Source organism: Marmota flaviventris, chromosome 10 (genome assembly GCF_047511675.1).
Source record: "Marmota flaviventris isolate mMarFla1 chromosome 10, mMarFla1.hap1, whole genome shotgun sequence".
In the NCBI taxonomy this organism is placed as follows: Eukaryota; Metazoa; Chordata; class Mammalia; order Rodentia; family Sciuridae; genus Marmota; species Marmota flaviventris.
Window position 1 is genome coordinate 110,621,041 of NC_092507.1, and position 10,367 is coordinate 110,631,407.

Here is a 10,367-nt window from a genome sequence, read left to right on the forward strand (position 1 = left end):
ATACTACCAGGATGGACAAAGAAGGATATGCCCAGAAAACCCACATCTGGTGCTTTGAGAAATAGCCTTGAATCTGCATACGCACATGCACATTTTGTTCATGGAATATGGTACAACTGTCATACACTGTTCTACAGCCTTTGTCTTGCAAGTGTCAGATTGTTATAACACTTGAACCTAGATTTCCTCCCCTTGGTGTATAATCAGGGAGAAAGGTTAAGAATCCAACCAAACAAGCAGGGAAGATTCACCAACTTTGCATTTTTTAAGTTAAACATAATATTTTATGGTTATTCATGGGGCACAAAATGATAATTTATAAAATGTGTAATGATCAAAATCAGGGCTGTTACCATTTCCATCCCCTAATAAACTCAACAAATTTTTGAAACACTAATTGTGATTACTGACCACAAAATTAAGTTATAATTAATAACATATCTATTAAATTCCCATATACGAGAAAGACAAATAATATCTTCTTAAATAATACAAATCAAAGAAAAAAATCACAAAAGAAAGTGGAAATTCTTCAGATTTCATGACAATGAAAGGATTGTATGCTAAAAGTTGCACCCAAAGTGGTACTGACAGGAAAATATAAAACTTCATGTCAATATCAGAGAAGACAGTATAAAACCAATGATCTTAATTTCTATCTTAAGAATCTAAAAAAAGACAAGCAAATAAAATTCAAATAGGACAAAGAAATCATAAAGAGTAGAAAACAATCCATTAGAAAACAGATAAACTACAGAAAAAAACCAAGATTTTGAAAAGATTAATAAAACTGATAAATACCAAGCAAGAGTAATTGAGAAAAAAATGACAGAAAATACAGATTATCTTTAGGTGATATCCATAGATTCTATAAACATTAAAAGTAAGATAATCATGGACTATAGTGAACAACATTATGTCAAAAAATACAATAACTTAGGTGAAGTAGACAAATCTCTTGAAAAATAGATTTCTGAAGACAGCAAGATTATCCCTCTATGAAAAATTGCATTTATAATTTGAAAAGAAAATTAAATACTTTGGTTTTTTTAGTTGTACTTTTATTTTATTTGTTTATTTTATGTGGTGCTGAGGATTGTCCCTAGCACCTCACATGTGATAGATGAGTTCTCCCGCTGAGCCACAACCCCAACCCATAATTTGAAAATTTGACACAAATAAAATTCTAACTCTCAGAGATTTCACAGATTGAATTCTTTCATTTATTTAAGGAAAAAGTGATACAAATATTCACAAGTTAGAAAATAAAAGGAGAAAAAAAAATCTTCCAACTCATTTCTTAGGTAGACATAACCCTGATACCAAAACCAAATGGAACATATCTGATACCAAAAGATCTGATAACAACAACAAAAAATATGCACAACTATTTCTAATAAACATATGTGCAAAAAAAAAAGCCTCTACAAAAGCAAGCCAAATCCAGATATATGTAAAGGAATAATACATCCCAAGTGTAGTTTGGGAATGTAAAGTTTGCTCAACATTTGAAAATTAATGAATGTAATTTACTTCACTAACAGAACAAGGAGTATATACAATAATTTCAATAAATTTTTAAAAAGTATTTGACAAAATCAAAACTCATTCCTAATTTTTTTTTTGGTAAACTAGGAATGAGAATAAATTTTTCTCACCTGACACAATGTGTCTATGAAGAACAAACAACTGATATATTTAGTAGTGAAATGCTGAATGTTTCCCACCTAACTTCAGGAACAAGGTGAGGATTTCTCTCCATGTTCACTTACTCCAATGCTGGACATCTTAGTCCACAAAATAAGGAAAAATAAGGACAATCTGAGAGCAATAAGCGTGGAAATGAAAATAAGAAACTGCTTTCATTTGGAAAAAAAACCTAAAAAATCTGCTTCAAATTGTTATTGACAGGGTCAATATTGTGATATTGACAGGGTCATAGGATTAAAAGTTAATGAACAAACACACAAAAGTGTTGACAAAGGAAGAGACCCTGCACAGAGAAGAATCGGAAGACTTTAATGTTATCAAATAAGTTATTCTTCTCTTTACATCTGCTAAGTTTCCAGTGTTAGTTGAAAACTTCTCTCCAATGCCAATGTTATACAAATGCTTTTTAAAATTATCATGAAATTAGTGTTTAAGTTATTATTATTATTATTATTTTACATTTTGGGCTTACATTCATTTAGAATTTTTTTTTTTTTTTTTGTCTGATGAGTCAGTGCTCCAGCATTCTTTCTTTCTAGGTGGACACCTAATTGGGCCAGAAGAGATTATTTTTTTTAAAGTCACCATTTTCTCCAATGACTTCATATATCATTAGTTATTTGTTTATATGCCAATATCACCATATTTTTCAAATTCAAGGAATAGAATTGTTTAGTCAGCTTTGTGTCACTGTGACCAAAATACCTAGCAAGAACACCTTAGAGGAAGGAAAGTGCCTGTGCAGCCAAATATAAATGGAATAGTTTGTCATACATTCTTTGCTATATGACTCCTTTTGCTCAGCATAATACTTCTGAGATTGTTTCATGCTGTTACTTGTATCACTAGTTTATGTTTTTATTGCTGAGTACTATTCCATTTCAAGGATTATGATAACTTGTTTTATCCAGGCACTTGTTCATGGACATTTTGATTGCTTCCATTTGGGCACTACTCTGAGCATAGCAGTTCTGAAGTTCATGGGAACATGTACTTTTCTAGTTTTGTGCTTTTTTTATATCTGGTGGCAGCATTGACAGGTCATATGATAAATGTATTCTTATCTTCATAAGCAGCCACCAAACTGTTTTTCAAAGTGATTGTAACATGAATGCCTCCCAACAACAGAGGATGGAGCTGCAGTTGTTCTAAATCTTTGCCAACACTTGGCATTGTCATTTGAATTTTAGACATTATGATGGATGTGAGTTGGTCTTCATTTTTGTTTTCCTGATGACTCATGCTCTTGAGCAAATTTTCAGTTGTTCATTGATGTTTACATTCTCCTTTGTGTAGTATCTTGTGAAATATTTGATCCTTCTTTAAGTTGTTTGTCTGACTATTCCCAAGTTTGAAGATTTCCAATGACCATAAATCTTGTAAGATACCTGAATACTGTTAATCTATAAAATATATTATTATTTGCCGCAGTCCGGCTGGCTGCAGCAAAATAACCGGGGGGGGGGGGGGGGGGGGGGGGGGTGACGAATAACTTGTGTAGATTGATACAGCAGGAGTAGGAGCCATTTATTGCAGGACAGGAGCAGTATTTATACATTCCACACAGCTTATCTAATTAGCATAAAATAGATACATCAGTCAACCAATAAGGAATCTCCACACTTAATGGCTCGCTTTTGTTACTTCTCAAACCACTCCCTCTGGCATTTTGCCAGGCACCATCCAGACTTGTTTACGAACTCTAACATTCCCCTGGCTAAATGCCAGGTGTTATTTTGACTTGTTTACAGACTCTAACAATTATTATTAATATTATAAATATTATATGTGACTTATCTTTTCATTTTCTTTTTCTTGATGGAATCTTTCAACAGCAGAAGTTTAAGATACCAAGGATGTTTAATTTATCTCTTTTTTACATTAATAGTTTGTCCTCTTTGTCTCAAATATAAGAAATCACTGCCAACATAAAAATTCAAGGCCAGAAATTTTTTCATCTTAGTTTTCTTCTCCAAGGTTAGAGCAGCTTTTATTTCTAATGCAGAAACAATGAATTAGCACACTGAGAGACCAAGCTGAAGTCTTTCTCTAAAGAGAGAACAAGGGGGTAACAGCATCTATAACAAGAAGATAAAGAAGTATAAAGAGAAGCTAAGGTAAATGAGTCCCAATCTGATTTCTAGAACAAAAACAAACAAAAAACAAAGAACACATTGGAGGAGCACAGATATGAAAAAATAACATAAACATAAGAAAAATGTCCTGGCTTGTCTTCAGATCCAAAGACATACAATACATTAAAGTTTAACCACACATACATGCACACACATACACACACACACACTAAGGCATACCCCAATGGAAATTTAAAGTGTTTAAATTTAAAGTGTTCCATAACCAGAGTAAAAACAGAAAGTGCAGATTCTGCACAAAATTACAGAGGAATTCACAATAGTAGTACATAATGAAAAATACAAAGTAAGATCTTATTATGTTATAAAATTACTAATAATATAACTGTGGATTTGACAGCAATTTTTAAAAGAGGTGCATAAAATAGAAGCATGAGATAATGTATGTTACTACTAATCTCTTAAAAAAGTTTCACTTGATGCTGACAAAATTGCAAGATATTGGAGAAAATAGTAACAAATTATTGTGTAGGAAAACTGTGTTACCCAAGGCAATTTTTACTACCCCAGAAAGCATTTCAAACCATGTAAAAGGGAAATATGAACTGGCCAAGGCTCCAACTGTTCTTTTTCCCATGTGTCAAATTGAGAAATCACCAACTACACATTTCACTGTTGCTGTTTATTTATGTTACTATTTTCATGGCTGGTCCCTAAGATCTGAGTTGGCAGAGGCAGAGGCTCTATGTATACAGACCAACTTCTCTAAAATATAGAAGAAAAGTGTATTTTCTCTTTTCTTATAGTAAACACAGAATTACATTTTTTTTTTTACCAAAATGTGTGTGGATATTTGATCCTCTAACAGTCAGTCAGTTCTCTAGTAGATACCTCTGGGGGTATCCTGACACTTCCTAGAGAATAGGGTTAGATTCCACAGTTTGAGGGTGAATCTTATGAGGCTGAAGTCCACTTTGGATGCCAAATGCAAGCATAAAACCTTATTTTAGGGGGTACTCCTATAAATTTATAGTTCACCAAAGAGGACCTGTGCTTCTATATATGTGGTGTGTGTATGTGTGTGTGTGTATTTATGTATATTTACATTTTATTTTATAAAATGTTTATTTATATGAATAAATAAATAAACATTTTATAAAAGAAACATATATAATATAATATAAATCAATATTTTATTATACACACACATATAGCTGGTAGGCTATAAATTGGGGTTTCTAATCCCCTCCTTAGGTTTCTTTAATTTTCTAGAGCAGCTCAGGTATACACTTGTGTTTGTAAATTTATTGGTCTATCAACAAAAGATATTACAGAGGAGATTGATGGGAAGCCAGATGAAAGAGAGCACAGGTAAGGGAGAAGAGGGGCAGAGCTTCCGTGCCCTCTCCAGGAATGCCACTCTCCAGGAACCTCCCCATGTTCCACTACCTGAATGTTCATTGAAATCATGCGGTATTGCATTCCTATGAGTAAAACTGAAAATACTTTAGATGGAAGTATGTAGTGTGTCAATGTCTAGGTCAATCCTGACATGCCTGGTCATGTTACTGGAAAGCAGAAAACTGTTCTGTGCTGGGGCAGAGTATTATGAGTCCTTGACAGCCTGTGGATTTCCAGATTTGGGCATGTGGGGAGTGGTGCTTCTTGTAGTAGACTTGATCTGTGTTGGGGATGAGTTGAAGTCAGAGCTCTAAATTAACAGTCGGCCTGAGAAGGGCAACTGCCAAGGCATTTGCAATAAGAAAAAACTGCCACTGTTCTATTGACTGGGTCCTACTTTCTGTGGGAAGCAGGCATTTTCAGGAAGTGTCCACAGTGGACCTGCAGGAGAGATGAGAGGACCTGTCCAAGAAAGAGCAGTGCCCAGCCCATCCTTTTATTGGTTTCTTTCTCTTGCTGTTGTCTGCAATCCTTGTATTTTTCAGGGTAAGGATAGAAAAATATCTTCAATATGTAAAGATCAGAAAACCAAAAAAGACACCCCATGCTGAAAGTAAAAAAGACACCCAAGGTGAAAGTAAAACCTAATCAAAGAGATGTAAAAATAAAAAAGCTACCCCTATGTATTCTGTAACATCAGGTTCTATTCTAAACAGTGTATCTTTAGGATAGTTACCTTTGCTTTACTCTTGACAATATTAGTGACTACTATTTTCTTTAGGGAAAGAATAGTGTAATCTACTTAGAAAATTTTAAACACACACACACACACACACACATACACACACACACACACACACACATATATATATATATATATATATATATATAGTTCTAAATAAATCAATTGTGACAGTCACTATCAAGAATATCACTCTATACTGACTAAACTAAAAGTAATTGTCCTTTGGGGCTGGTGTTGTGACTCTGTGGTGGAGAGCTTGCCTGACATGTGTGAGGCCCTGGTTTGATCCTCAGCAACACATAAAAATAAATAAGTAAAATAAAGGTATTGTGTCCATCTACTACTAAAAAGCTGTTTAAAAAAGGGAAAAAAAACACAATTGTCCTTGATGAAACCGTATTTTAGGTTTCATCCTATAAATTGGTAGTCCACCAAAGGTTTTGATTGTGTGGTTGTCATTCTCATTCACTTTTGTGTATCAATTCTTTTAAATATGAATTTGTCTTACAATTTCATTAGTAAGTAAATTTGCTTTTTCTTCAAATCTTTGTCAATCTGACTTTTTAAAATCAGCTTGTCTTGTTTTACAATTGAAGAAATCATGTTATTTCTGTTGAAATTATAGTCCCTTATGAATCTTGTAGGCAGAAGCGAAAATGAATGATACTGAGTCTTTCTAAGAAAAATCAATTCAAGTCTCTTTTGTGCATAACAGCATTTTAAATTATCCTTTCAATAGATCTTGCACAGCTTTCTAATGTTTTTTGTCTAAGTATTTGGTTTGTTGTTGCTATTACGAATGGATTCTTTCTTCCTTCACATCTTGTGGTAGTTGCTGTATGTGTAGCAGTAGTGATAATAATAGAAAAAATATACTGAATATTAACCATGGGCAAGTCAATTGTTATATTAAGGACCTAGAAGTATCCCCTAAAGAACTCAAGTATTAAACAAAGCAACCATGTTCAGAGGTGAAACAGTTGGATTACAACAACTGGATTGATCCATTTGATGAATTAAAAATTTGAATGAACTATTGGTTGGTAATTGTAAGCAGGTGAGTCATGATGGGAGGAAGAAGGTCAGAGGGAGCATGACCTTGGGCTCTATAAGTCCTGGTCCCTTCCCCTCTCTCTGCTCCCCAGCTCCCATGTGCTGAGCAGCTTTCCTCCATCACATCCTTCCACCATAATATTTCTGCCTTGGAGCCATCCAATGATGATCTGAACACTCTGAAATTGTGAACCAAAATAAATCTCTCCTCTGAAAGTTATTCTTTCAGGTATTTTTCATCAAAGCTCATTAACATAGCAATGTTGTGTTTTAGGTCAATCAACTCAATCTTCACAAATAAGGCATCAGTCAGGTATTATATGTAGAGAGGAGAATTCACTCTAGTAATTATATTACATAATTAATTACATATAATTATATAATCTAATGTAATTATATTACATTAAGGGATATATTCAAGATATTTCCATAATTTATAAAATTTCTAGGAAGGATAGAGACCTCTGTTTGGATGCTGCAGAGCTAGAAAAAAAAAATGGAGTGAGAATAAAGGTCCAAATACACCACAGAAATATTCCAGTAGACACTACTCCCCAACTTGTGCCACTTAACACCTTGCTGCCCGGAACCCAACTCCAGAGCTTGATCAGGATACTCACTGTCTTCACAAGAATATAAATTCCCTACATGCCACTCCTACCCTGAATCGTCCATATGCACATGTAGGTTTGTCTCACATGAATTCATCTCATTGAAGAATCAATGCCAACTGCAATCCTTACTCCAGATGAGACTGGGAAACTGCACTTATATATTATCAGTCTATGCAGTAGTAGAAGGTATGATAAATGGAGAAAAAGACATCTACCATAGTAGACATTAGACTCATTATATACTCTTGATACAAATTTATATATTGTTCAGTCCCACGGAGGCATCCATGGCAGCAACCTTAGTTTCAGGGGTTAGGTGAGTGGCTCTGAGTGCTGGGGGAGGTAAGGTTGGGGTTGTGCTGGTCTTGCAGTCTTCTGGGGGCTAATTGCACACCCAGGGAGATAGGGAAGCTGAAGACAAATTGTGAGGTAAGGGTGGGAGTGGGCTTGCAGCTCCCCTAAGGGGCCTGAAGGGCTGGTGGGCCTGGAGGGGCAGGATGTGACCAGCACCTGGGACAGCTGCTCCATGCAGTTCAAGGCCTTCTCCAGCCTCAGCTGCTCCTTTGTCATCTGCTAAGCCAAGCAGATGGTAGCAGAGCACACGATGCCCTCCTAGCAGTGCGCCATCCCTGGACCACGGCAGTCCTTCACCGCACAGTCCTACTCCATGGCTTCCATGAACCAGGAGCCCATGTCGGACTTGTGGTTGTCTTCCACCAGATGTGTTTGTACTGGTAGCATCCTTCCATGTGGTTTGGGCATTTGGAGGAGACATTCAACAGGGCTGTGATCCCTAAGGCGTTCAGCATGTCTATCCAGGCAGCGTGGAAGGCACCATGGAAGTAGAGGAACTGAAGAATCTCCAAGGGACCCCGCCGCCTGTGCAGAGCGGCTCCAGTGGAGCTGCAATGCAGGTGAAAGGACTCCATGGCACTGGGGAGAAGTCTGCCGGGGCGCTGGTTTTGGAACAGAATTCTGGGTAAGCAAAGAAAAACTTCTCACAGCCACGTTTCAGTGAGCGGATGTCGCTTCACTGGGGCTTAGGATGGAGTGTCTGCACTACTAGAGTCAAGGTGAGGTCCTCCCTGAGCCCCTGGCACCTGGGCTCCACTCAAAGTAGAGGATGACAGCCAAGTAGAGGCTAGAGCACAAGAGGGAGCACTTCCCCCTGAGCGTGCAGGATGGACTCCAGGATCTTGGAGCCCTTGGCCTACCTATTTTCCTGGGTGTTGTATCAAAGAAGGTGGACAGAACCTCTGATAGGAAAGGTGTGCAAAAAGTCGAGCAGCAAGCGCTTGCTGGCACTCCCCAGCCCCAGGGTTCGGGGGCTGCCACTGTTGTCAGCCCAGCTGCCGCCAGGCACTGCAGTCTGCACCCAGCCCCGCAACCCAGGGCAACCACCACCTCCCAACCTCTTTGCTTCTGCCGCTGCCACAGCTACAGTCTCTGCCTTAGGGGTTCTCACTCAGCTTCATAGGCTTTTTGAGCACACTGCAGTCCATCTCTCCCAGTTAATCAATCATCACCATGGAGTGTAGGAACTGGGGCGATAGATAGTCACCCAGGCCAGCCAGGCAACAGGAATGGGCGAACAAGGGCTAAGAGAGGGAGCCTTCAGAAGTGACCGCCAACTTGGTCCCCAGAGGCTTGGGCGGCCAGACCCCTATTGGGTCCTCTTCCTCCTGCAGCCTTCAGGTTACATAGCAGCTCTAGCAGCCTCAGGTGCCTTGCACATGCTGTGCTCTGACAAGGGGGTGGCAGTGCAAGTGTGTGTTGAAGGCAGAGAAGCACTGGCTCACCCCTGTCATTGCCTCAAACGTGTTTTGCTGCTCCTGCACCTTGGGCTGCAGCCTGCTCATTGCCGTTCTTACCCCAGCACTGCCAGAGCTCTGTGCACTGCCTCCACTTTTTCTTGGAGGAAGTTTGATAGCATGAATAACTAAGAAATAGTCCTTTCCCCTCCTTTCTCTTCCTACCCCATCCTGCCTCTCAGTGACAACAAAGTCAAGATCTTCAGCTGACCTGTGCACATCTTCAAGACTCCATTCAGCTCCTGGCCACTTGCACATTTGCCTGCTATGGTGCTATACTCTTTGTGATCGCACATTGGTATATGCAACATCCACTGGCCCTGGACTCCATGTACGAATCTACTCTAAGCAAATTCTTAATTATTATTAGAAATGAATTATTATTAGTGCTTCTCAAGTTGCATGATCAGAGTCAACACCGATTTTATCCCTGTGTCTTTTTCTAATGTAAGCAGGTGGAATTAGAAGCACTTCTTTATGAACTACTTCATCGGCCTTCTATTGCTTTTGGTTTGTTGAATCTTTGTTATCTGTCAGCTCAAAAGCATTTCCAATTTTCTTTATAATGCTTTTCTTTACCCCATATATATATATATATATATATATATATATATATATATATATATATATTTTATAAAAAGTCTTTGCTTTATTTGAAACTTCTGGTGACCTTTGAATTATTTTTTTATTGTTGACTGAAAATTTAATTTTATGTTCAAATTATCTATTCTCAATAAATCCTTGAGGAAATTTTGAGTCTTGCTTTATGATTGCATTTGTTATCTTGCCTTCACTGCTTCAAAATACCTGAGATAAACTTTTTTCCCCTTATACTTTTCCTATTAATTATAGACAGTGTTTCCAACTGTATATAAGGCAGTTGATTTCCTTTAGTTATTGTCAACATTTCTCCATATAATGTTTTTTTACTAGGTCCCTG

General features: G+C 37.5%; 1 pseudogene; it reads right to left on the bottom strand.

The window, feature by feature from the left end:
* Positions 1-7,921: 7,921 nt before the first annotated feature.
* LOC139707406 (dual specificity protein phosphatase 4 pseudogene) lies at positions 7,922-9,475 on the bottom strand (annotated as a pseudogene).
* Between the last annotated feature and the right edge of the window lie 892 nt (positions 9,476-10,367).